Genomic DNA, 12,224 nt, shown 5'->3' with positions numbered 1-12,224 from the left:
AAATTTCCAAAAATGAAAACAGAGTTTATGTATTTTTGTCAATGAAGGTTTTTATTTTGTAGTTTATAGAATTTGTTCCTTATCAGTTTGATACTTGATCAATATTCCTAGACTTTTTAATCTGTATTTACTTTGAAAAAGAGCATTTCTCTATCTTTAAGTGTCTTCTTTTTATTCTTTTCCCTTTCAGGGTGTTTGTTTTCTTGAGTTGAAATTTATGCCCATAAGTTATTTTTTTTCATTTGAAAATGAATGTGAAGATACTGTTCACAGTTTTTTTTAATTATACTTTTCATCACTGATCAATTTCTTGTAAAGTGCTATGGGAATTATTTTTCCTGTGAATATTAATGATCTTACTATACCACAGAAGTTTTAAAGGTTCTGTGGACAGAAAATAGTGGTAACAGCAACAAAATTAAAGGGAAAACTTTTGCTTACCTTTCTCAGCTGAATTAAATGGTTTTAATAACTTCCCAGTTGTCAAGCTTATAACATTGCTTTCTTCAGTTTCTAATACAGTCTTAAATTACTAGACACACTCATTTACAAATGGAGTGCAGTAGTCCAGGACTATGTGTAATTGCGCTTTTTATTGCACTCTTTACATCAGAAAAATCATGAATGTCAGTTTTGCCAGTATTTCACAATGAGGCTTATAGGTTAAATTAAAATTTTATAGTGTATGTGATGTAAATAAATCAGTATTAATTTATTGTAGGTTGTTTGGCTTGGGCATTTAAAATGGATATAGGCTAATGACAATGGAATCCTATTTATTTGGGAGTTTTGGGGTTTTTTTTATGCAGTGTGTTTTGTGTTGTTTAAATTTTGCTTCCACTGAAGACAATGTAAGGAATTGGAAACAGATTCAACATACCAATAGACAGTAATGCAAAAAGGGTAAATCATGTTTTAAATTTTAAATTTTTTTTTTTTTTTTTTGTAAATAAATGGTACTGTGATCCTTAGGTGTGACCTCTGCTTAACATGATAGAACTGGAAAAACATCTTGCTTTCTAGTTATACTATTGGTTCATTGTAAATGCAACACCAAAAACAATGTTAAAAAGAGCAAGATTAAGTTTTGCTAACACTGTCCACTTCAGGGGCAAGCATGCTTGATATAGAGCTCGAGCTTGTGTCCACCTTGAAATGTACATGCAGATAGTTTTCAGTTGCTGCACTTATTTTTTTTTTTTTTAAATCTTGCTTAGTCCAGTAACTATCTCAAAGGTGATTGCTGGAATATGCATTTTCAATATGATTAAAAAACCCATCTCTGTGTACTGTTTCATTAAAAAAAAAAAAAGCACTATTGCAAACACAGAAAAATGTGTTAAACTTTGTAGTTATTTTGCATTCCTGTACTTTACAAACTGTCATCACAGCAAAAGGTTTAAAAGTAGGTAATGAAATATTTTTGTAAATAAATACCGTTAAGCTGGTATTTTAAAAAATGTATTATAAATTAATGTTTCTGGAAAATGTTCATATATATGTATATGAATGTCTCTTTATGCTGAAGGGCTCTGATTGGGCAAAATAAAATACTCTAATCTCTCTGAAAACTAAATAAGCCCTTTTTTTCTGAAAAATTTGTTTTAATTTTTTCTCTAAATTGTGGAATTAATCCAGTAGTTTAACCTCAGCAAATAATGAAGTAGATTTCTACATCTGCAAAGGAAAAGTCAAGTTAATCAGATAATTCAAGTAAAACAAGCAATACTTTTCTTAACTATCTGAACTTTTTGGTGAAAGTTACCCGCCCCTTCATTGAGTGGGAAGTACAGGTAAGGGCGGGGGTCCAGCTGCAGATGAAAGCATCTTGACCTTGAGCATGTAGGACAGTCCTCAGCATCTTGTCAAAATTCAGATTTGGATTCCAAGTTTCTAAGGTGGGGCGTGACTTTGCATCTCCAACAGGCTCCCAAGTAATAACATGCTGTGGGCCTGTGGAACACACGAGGTAGTGAGACTAGATAATTTCTGTAATGGCATTTTGCTAGTTAATTTTGTCAGTGTCCCACCTACTTGTACCAAAAATGAACATCACATTGATGGATATAGAACATGAAGCTCACAGAGGACTGACCATTCTTATCATTGTTTCCATTGCATTTTCAGAATAAAGAATATGGTCATTCTCTTATTAAATTGAAGGTTTATTTGATTTTGAAATCTGTATCATCTTATTGCCCACATGGTGGCAGTCATGTCTCATCGTATTATCTGAGCCTTTAAGAAGAGTTTTCAGTATGGTATAACAATGGAAAGGTGCGACTTTGCAAAGGTTAATTTTTACGATTGATACTTTTCATCCAGAAAATTATTAGATATGGAACAGACGAAATATCTAAGTTATTATAAAGTGATGTAGATCATTTGGTAGTGATCCTCTATGTAATCCAAAGAAATAGTATTTTTTCCAGAAAATAACAGGCATAAAGTGATAAAATTTTGAAAAGTAAAGAGACTGTCTTCATATCTCTGTTCATGGCTTTTTTTTTTTTTCATGGCTTTTTAAAGAACTTTAATTTAGGGTGTGCCCTGCTTAAATGGTACAGTGCTTTTCACTGTTTTAGATAGAAATATTCTTGTCATTGTCAGTCTTCATAGGCCTATATAAGACGATTCTGATTTTCTTCCATTATTTTAAAAGATAATATGACTGCTGGTGTAATAATACTTTTTTTTAGTTTTTGTACAAATGTTATCCTTTAAAGAAGAAAAAACCTCTCAAAGTCGTCATACTTTTTCAAATTTTAATTAACATCTATATATATATATATATTCACTCAAAACTTAGGAAAATATTCTGACCTTTAATTTTGGTCACATTGTCTCATTGTATACTGTTTTAAAAACGAAACGTCATAGTTTTTTATCACTGTTAAAAACCACATAAAAGTAAGGTCCACAATTCATAAGAGCATTTTCAGGGAATATAGACTATGTTATTACAGTATAGAAGTCTGAGAGCTTCATTTAAACATCAAACTCAAGCATTTAACTTGTCTGTTGCATATTTGTCATCCATGGAAGACCAAGTACAGCTCTCAACAGGTATCCTAAGGGACTGTTAACCAGCAGTGTTACTATCCCACAGTGAGCGTGGGAGCGCACGCATGTGTGTGTGTGAGTGTGTGTGTCTGCTCCCAAATAGAAGACTGGTTGAATTTATCTCTGAATATTTCTCTCCCCCTTCCTTTCTCCCTCCCTTTTTCTCTATTTCTTTTCCCTATCTCTGTCTCTCCAGTGCCTCTCACCCCAAATCTCTTTACTCTTTATTAATGTTTATTTTAACCAAGCACATTTCTTTGCCAATTTGGGTCCAAAATACTGTTGGGTTGGCCAAAAATTTCATAAGATAGTATGGAAAAACGCAAAGGAACTTTTTGGCTGATGCAATATAATTCCTTATATTTCTCAAGGTCCCCCACACTCAATATTGGGTGAATTTGTAAATAATTTTCATAAGCAATAATGCCACCCCTATTCCTTATGGTTATCTCCAGACATGCAAAATCTCAACAGATAAAAACAGTTTAGCTCACAGAAGACCTGTGCTGATTTTGAAGCATAAGCACTAGAGAGGTGTGAGGTGACAGAAAGCACCGGGCTGACAGCCCTCAGGTCCAGCCCCGCCCTCTTCACTAGAATGATTGACCAAGAAAGCATTGGCTTTGCATAGGTGTAAAAGCCAAAAGACTGAAATTAGAAAAGGTAGTAACCTCTGTGTTCCTTTAACAATAATGTGACTGCAGGTACCATTAGTCCAAGCAGCTGTGCTCAAACTTGGGCATCAGTATCTCCTGGAAACCTTGATAAAACACAGACTGCTGGGCCACATCCCCAGAATTTCTTGTTCAGTAAGTCTGGAGTAATAAGAATTTCTATTTTCAGCAAGTTCCCAGGTGATACTGATACTGCTGACTCACTCACCACACTTGGAGACGCCTAATCTAGAGCATGCCCTAGAACCAGTTTCCCATTTACATCACAGATATTTCGGATGTTTCCTTTACTATACTCGCTAATGAATTCATAGATAATTGTTATCGTTCAGTCACTAAGTTGTGTCTGACTCTGTGACCCATGGATTGCAGCACGCCAGGCCTCCCTGTCCCTCCCTACCTCCTGGAGCTTGCCCAAGTTCATGTCCATTGAGTCAGTGATGCCACTCAACCAAGCTCATGTCCATTGAGTCAGTGATGCCATTCAACCATCTCATCCTCTGCCACCCTTTTCTCCGTTTGCTCTCAATCTTTATTAGCATCAGAATCTTTTCCAATGTGTCGACTGTAGATGACCTGCTTGCCTATATATGTAAATTTTTTTTAATTGATATAATACAACACTGTAAATCAACTGTACTCCAATAAATCTTTTTAATTGATAAAATAGCCTAATAACTACAGAGGTATGAAATGAATGTGATTTATAATTTAAAAGTTGTTTTTCAATACACTGCCAGAACAGCAACAACAAAAGGCCCCACAAATTTCCAAAACACTCCCTATAGGGTGGTCCCTCTTTCTGGCCCTCTTCTCCTTCTAACTAGCACTCACTCCCACACTCACAAGAACCACTGACCCAGAGAATAAGACACATTCCGAGGGGCTGTCAAGAATGTGCTCATAAATGGCTCTGCCATGGTGTATATAAGAAAGCGTAGAGAAGAAGTCCAGGCTATTTAAATGCTAGTTTAGATCTTAGTGTCTTTGCATTAATTTCTCTTACAAGTTCACTTCCTCTTTTACATTTAATCTGTGCTTTTGAACTGGTCAGAGTGGGTGAGCAAGCCAGGTAAATTTGTGGCTGAAGCTCACAAATCTTAACACCTGATGTGGTTCTCTGAACAAAAACTCCTCTTGGTAAGATGAGCAGTGAATCCATTTATAAGGTTCTATTATATAATTTTTCTAACAGTTAGTGGAGTGAGAATCTGTCAAGTCCTACTCTCTGAGACCCCATGGACTGTAGCCCGCCAGGCTCCTCTGTCCATGGAATTCCCCAAGCAAGGATACTGAAGTGGGTAGCTGTTCCCTTTTCCAGGGGATCTTCCCAACCCAGGGATCGAACCCAAGTCTCCTGCCATCACAGGAGGATTCTTTACCATCTGAACCACCAGGGAAGCCCAAGAGTACTGGAGTGGGTAGCCTGTCCCTTCTCCAGGGGATCTTCCCAACCCAGGAATCAAACTGGGGTCTCTTGCATTGTGGGTGGATTCTTTATCAGCTGAGCTACCTGGGACACCCTTCTAATGGTTAGCCTACTGGAAAATTTTATCCCTCCTGATCAATCATGAAAACTCAAGGAGTGGTTATTGGTTAAATATTAGGCAAGTGGATTTACCTTGCATTTAATGCCAAGTTTATTAAAAACGGGCCTTATATGTAGCTCCTTTCAGAAGTGCAGGTTGACGTGAGTATGAAAGCCAGTCTTCCGTTCCTAAGTTTAGTACTATGCCAGTGACCTTTCCAAGTCACTTGACCTCTATTTGCCTGTTTCCTTATGTGTAAAACTAGGATGCAAATACTAGCCTTACCTACCTCACAGAGTACTTGTAGAAATATAATAAAATAATCCCTGAAAATGGTTAGAAAACAAAATTACCACACAAACACAAGGCTTTGTGACCTTAAAAATATTAGTCCCTTAGAAGATCTGTGATTCAGAAATACATGTGAATAGGACAGAGCAAGTAGCAGCCTGGTACCAGGATCAGCAAGTCAGGTAATATTAAAACTGCTACAATCAGGATGAAAGCAAAGTGACACATCGTCTTTAACACAGTACCTAATGGAGAATCAATGAATTTAATCATGTTTGAATTTAATAAGCCCCTTTAGTTCCAACCAAATTTCGTGTTTGCAGTGTGAGACTCCAGAAAGCCAAACCAGGATGTGTTTATGGCCAACTATCATCCAGATATAGGATCGGATTAAAATTCAGATGTAGTTTCCTTTAAAATAAAACAGCCAGTATCCCAGTGCCTGGCACTTTTTTGTAATAAATACAAATTTACAAACGTTATTTTGTTTCTCCCTGGTATAGAGAATAAATTCTTTGGAGGGTTCAGTCATAGCAGATTTAACATATATTTTCACAGAGCATTTATAAAATATCTCTATAAATAAAAATTGTCTGAACTTAGGATGTTGCTTTCCTGTCCCTTTATTGTGCAGATTACCTTTCAAAGTCTTTGTTTGCATTTAGCTGGTAAAAGAGAGACCGGATCAGGTCAGGTCCAAGTCCTTTTTTGCTGCTTACCAACAATATGACCTCACGTTACTTAACCTTTTTTAAACACTTTCCTCAGATATTAAATAGGAATGAAACAGCACCAATTTATGATTGTGTTAATGACTCCATGTGATAATGTGTAAGGTAACAGCAGAGAAACCTAGCTGTTGGGGCACCCTCTGTAGCTGTAGAGACATAGTGTACAGATAAGCATGCGCTCTGAAGAAAGCTGTTTTAAATCCCTTCTGCATGATACACATGGCTTTTAGCAAGTTATGAAACTTACCCATGCCTGTTTCCTTGTCCGTATGATGGTAGTGATTACTAATACAAGTGCTCAGGACAGTATCTGATGCACATTGTATTGCATTAAACTAAGATGCCACTGAAAATTAGGCACCAGTATTTGTACCACTAACAACAATGCTAATAATTACATTTGCATAACCTATCCTGATTTCCAAGATGTGAGCTATATGAAAAAGGATCTAAGAGTTGATGAAATATGGTAATAAGCTTTCAAAAGTCTACCATTTTCCAGAGAACTAGGAAATGAGACTCCTTCCACTTATATGCAATTCTAGACTATCACCTGGAGGTGCAGGAAAGAACTTCTAATAATTTCTCTCTTCAGTGTGTTCCTATGCATAGGTCTTGTTCTCATGAACCTACTGAAGCAAGAACTCCCAAGGTTTTGTCTCAGGCGAGGTGGTGTCCCAGAAAGCACGACATGACAGATAAAAAATAATTTTAGAAGAATCCAACACTTAATTCAACTTTCTCAGAAGATGCTAAGCTAAGCTAAGTCACTTCAGTCGTGTCCGACTCTGTGTGACCCCATAGATGGCAGCTCACCAGGCTCCCCCGTCCCTGGTATTCTCCAGGCAAGAACACTGGAGTGGCTTGCCATTTTCTTCTCCAATGCATGAAAGTGAAGAGTGAAAGTGAAGTCGCTCAGTCATGTCCAACTCTTCGCCACCCCATGGACTGCAGCCTACCAGGCTCCTCCATCCAAGGGATTTTCCATGCAAGAGTATGGAGTGGGATACCATTGTCTTCTCCCAGAAGATGCTAAGAGGAACCCAACTCATAACACCAAAACTCTCCACAAAGCCTTTTGCCTTTAGAATTTTTCATAGCTGCTTGCTCTCCGAAGACTTTCAGATGCTAAAACCTTCTTATGTTTCCTCTCTCTCTCCCATTAGACGCTGGCTCCTAGACGTGCCTGAAGAATGATCTCAGCTCGCCTCTCTCCTCCTGAGCCTCAGGTAAGATGCTGTCCTATGTCACTCTGGTTGCTGGACCCCAGGGGGAGCTCTCCCAGTGTCTCTGCCTGGGGGTGCCATCCCAGAATCTCAGCTGTCAGGCCAGCATGGTATGGAGCACTCCTCTGAGTTCCAAAGGGAAATGGGGTCTCAGTTCTCCTTCCTCTTAGACCCTCAAACTTTTCAGCCAGTTGCATCTTTCCTCTGTCCTCCTTGGAGCTAATCCCTGAAGGGTGTCAGGCTCAGAGCTCTGCCTTCTCTCCCCATCCCAACATCTAATATTCTCATCTAATCTGGACAGACAGGAGAAAATAATAGTCTGCTTCCTGCTTAAGCCAGGGCCTCAGCTCTTGACACAGAAATCCAAGTAACCATTTACTCAAACCCCCTCTCCCCACTTTTTTTTTTTTTTTTTTGCCTAAAAGCTGTTGTCTATACCATGAGCTCCAAAATTCCATTTTGACATTCAAAATATTGGCTTTCTTTTTATTCAACAAATATTTATTGGACACCAGGATGTGTTAGATTCTGCTCTACATATTAGATACGGAAAAGTGAACGAGATAGAACCCTTCCCTGGAGTTACATCCAGAGACACTGCCATTAATCTTTCTGTTTCTTCAGTAATAACAGTAAGTTTAGGACACAGATGGTAACATGCCTTTGCCACCTGAGTGAAAGGCAACAGGAATTTTGTATGCGGGGTGAGGGAATGCATCGTTTAAAACATCACCACACTATCACACCAGAAATACTTATTAAGCACCTACTCTTCTCCCTACCTCCACATCTAATCCATCACCAGTGCTTCCTTTTTAACCTCACAAATGATTTCCAAATTTATCCTCTTTCTTTCCTGCTCAGTGATTGCCTCTACTTCAGCATTTTACTGATTCTATTCCTATCTACTCTTCCTTTTTCAGCCTCCTCTTCCTCTGGTATATTCTATCCGCGCATAAAGCTGTTCTCTTTTTAAATTTCTCAGACTCCTGCGGTGACCGACCATGAAGTCCAAAGCTTTCATTGTCAGCTTGGCTCCTTAACAGTCTACCTTCTGTGTTCCATGGTTCTGGTACCATATACCATTCCAAACCCATTTCCTGCCATTTCCTCCTGCCCTTACAACCCAGGCTGTTAATTTTCCATGCTCTTGTTCATGCTTGGAATACCCTTCATTTCTTTCTTATCTTGGAAAAATCCCACCAATCCTTTATGGCTAAACCACAATGTCATTTTCCACTGGAAGCTTTCCATGCCCCGGGAACGATGAATTGCTCTCTCCTCTCTGCTACAATAACCATTCCTCATACTTCTAGTTGGGTTCTTATCACAATGTGGGCCAGCTATTTGTTCACACATCCATTTCCTCTCTAGATTATGGGATCCTTGAGAAAAGACTGTTTTATCCATTTCTGTAACTCCTCTAATATCTGGCATAATACCTGTCAAGTACAAGGTGCTAATTAATATTTGTTGCTAAACTCCAAAACTCAAGAGCTGTGTCACATACAACATATTTACACATATGCATAAGCTTTCAGATATACCCACATGCACATATATTTTTATATATTTTGTATTTCATCTAATTTTTAATATCTCTGTACTTCTGTTGTGAATGTTCAGTAGCTGCTATTTCTGTGGAAATTTCTCATTAAATATAAAACATAAAATTGTCCTTTATTTTAAATGGACTAATATTCCATTTGAAGGCTTTTATAGTTCTGACAGTTCTGAAAACTTGACTGGTACCTGGAAGCTTATTATTAATTCCATAACACTTTATGTTCTGTACTATGCATTATATTTAGTACTCTGTTTAATTTCAATAAGATTGCCTACATGGTCAATAAGTTACAAGTGAAATGTATAAGTCAGCGGCAGGAATCTAGCAATGCCAAATCAAGTGATATGATGGTCTGAATTAAGTAATCAAATTCTTAAGTCTATATCATGATCACTATATAACTATTCAGAGAGGAACAATTAACTTTAGCTTTTTAGCTAAGAAACTAAAATGCTGTAATATCCAGGAGATTATTCTAGTCTTATTTCTCTTCTTTTTTTTTTTTTTTTTGCAGTAGTCTGTGAAATAGTTTCCCATGGAAAGACTTGAGATCCTCATTTGAAAGTTATAGTCTAAAGAAAGGTAGAAACTACAATGGAATAAACTAATAAGAAGTGGTTTCATGTGCTGGGTTAAAAACCTGATTTTTCCCTCCCCATCACTGCATTTCCTCTCCGATAACTGTAAGTTTGTTCTCAATGTCTGTAAGTCTGTTTCTGAACAGTCATTTTTTTGAAGTGTGGAAATTCAAGCAAGTGTCGGCTTTGGATATCATTGGGAGAATGATAAGGACTTGTGAACAGCCTAAGGAGAGGACGACTGTGGCCAATGAGACAAAATGGTGTGTAAAAACACTAACGGAAAGGAGGCCCAGAGGCAAGAAATGGACCCTTGTGGTTAAAACAGGAGGTCTCCATGAGGAGTGGGAATGTGGACCATGAGAGGCCCCCAGTGGCCAGGGAGTCGTTGCGTTGGTGAAGAGATCAGGGCATTTGTACAACAACATCCTAAACTCTTTTCTCCCTGCCCATGACTGTCCTGCTTATCTTCCTGTTTTCATTTCATTGCCTGGAATCCCTTTTCTCTTACCATTTCAAGTAGTCCAAATTGAGTTTGGGTCTTACTCCCCATTTAACTATATTTTTCCTATGTGAAGACTCATAGACTGAGCAACTTTCAAAGACAACTGAGTGACTTTCAAAGACCCATAGAAAATTCAGTCTAGTATCTGAAGGTGTCTGAAGGAAAAGTGTTAGTTGCTCAGTTGTGTCTGACTCTTTGTGACCCCATGGGCTGTAGCCCACCGGGCTCCTCAGTCCCTGAAATTCTCCAGGCAAGAATACTGGAGTGGGTAGCCATTCCCTTCTCCAGGGGACTTCCCGACCCAGGGATTGAACCCGTGTCTCCTGCATCACAGGCAGATTCTTTACCATCTGAGCCACCAGGGGATGTTGTGCTACATAAATCTGAAGATAAAGAAAATGTCTACTTTATTATAAAATATGCACAACACAGTGCATTTCCAAGAGAGCTGACTTTAAACTAAGTCCTCACACTGAATATTTCATATATATTCTGCAGCTTACATTGATTAAAGTATGTACTTACTTACTTATTCATTCAACAAATACTTGAGCATATAATATATACCAAGCAATACATTTAACCATCCACCTATGAAGATGGTTAATTAGACAGAGCTCCTGATCTCAGAGACTTGGAATCAGCCACTAAAATGCTCCAGCAAACATCAAGAAACCTCGTTTAAGAGGGTTCTTTTTTTTTAATAGCAAAAAAAATTTAAGATATAAAAAACAAAAACTGACAAAGGACTAAAAGATATAATAGAAAACTCATGGAACAGAATTGTAAGGCAAAGGTAAAAATCAGAAGTTGAACACAGGTCAAGAGAAATAATCCAATGTGAACAACAGAGAGAAAAATGATTGCTAGAAAGGATCAGAGCCTTGGTGATATCAGAAGGATATCAAAACAAGTTTTAGATGGGGACTTCTCTGTCAGTCCACTGGTTAAGACTCTTCGCTTCCAATGCAGGGAGTACAAGTTTGATCCCTGGTCAGGGAACTAAAATCTCACAAGCTACTGCTGCTGCTGCTACTAAGTCACTTCAGTCATGTCCGACTCTGTGGGACCCTACAGATGGCAGCCCACAAGGCTCCCCCGTCCCTGGGATTCTCCAGGCAAGAACACTGGAGTGGGTTGCCATTTCCTTCTCCAATACATGAAAGTGAAGTCGCTTAGTCATATCCAACTCTTAGCGACCGCATGGACTGCAGCCTACCAGGCTCCTCCATCCCTGGAACTTTCCAGGCAAGAGTACTGGAGTGGGGTGCCATTGCCTTCACAAGCTACTAGGCCAAACCAAACAAATCACCACTACCAACAACAACAATAACAACAAAAGATAGGTCTTACATCTGAACCAGGAGAGTCACAGAATTGTGGTCACAATGGATCTTTTCCTCTCCAGGTGCAGCCCTGAGGTGGAGGTTCCTGCATGTTCTTCGGGCCTGGAAGAAGGTCAGTTTTTGAATTAGAAGTTTCATCAGCTTCCCCACCCCAACCCTTGCCTTCTCCTCTCTGCATACATTTCTCTTCTTCCACTGAAATCTGGCTCATTTCCTTCCTGTTATCCACCTGCCCCAGAATCTCATGATCAGACGTTTGGCACAATGTTTGCACTTCATGTTAAAGGTATCCCTGCATGCCTGCTAAGTCACTTCAGTTTTATCTGATTCTTCTGTGACCCTATGGACCATAGTCTGCCAGAATCCTCTGTCCATGGGATTCTCCAGGCCAGAATACTGGAATGGGTTGCCACGCCCTCCTCCAAGGGATCTTCCCAACCAAGGAATCAAACCCAAGTCTCTTATGTCTCCTGCACTGGCAGGCAGGTCTTTATCACTAGCGCCACCAGGGAAGCCTGAAGGTATCCCTAAAGAGCTACAAAAGTCCTGATTTTTTTCCATGAAGTCTGAAATCCAGAATGGAGCTGGGAGTATCCTGGCAGCCTCCCACTGTGCAGGAGGTGGGTTAGTGATCTTTCCTCTTAAGTCCTTTTATGAAATGCATGTGATTCCACCACACATCTTCCCAGCAAGACTCCCCACTGGAGATCCCCA

The sequence above is a fragment of the Bison bison genome, unplaced genomic scaffold (assembly GCF_000754665.1).
Source record: "Bison bison bison isolate TAMUID 2011002044 unplaced genomic scaffold, Bison_UMD1.0 scf7180017864483, whole genome shotgun sequence".
NCBI classification, from domain to species: Eukaryota; Metazoa; Chordata; class Mammalia; order Artiodactyla; family Bovidae; genus Bison; species Bison bison.
Note: the sequence above shows the minus strand (reverse complement) of the source record.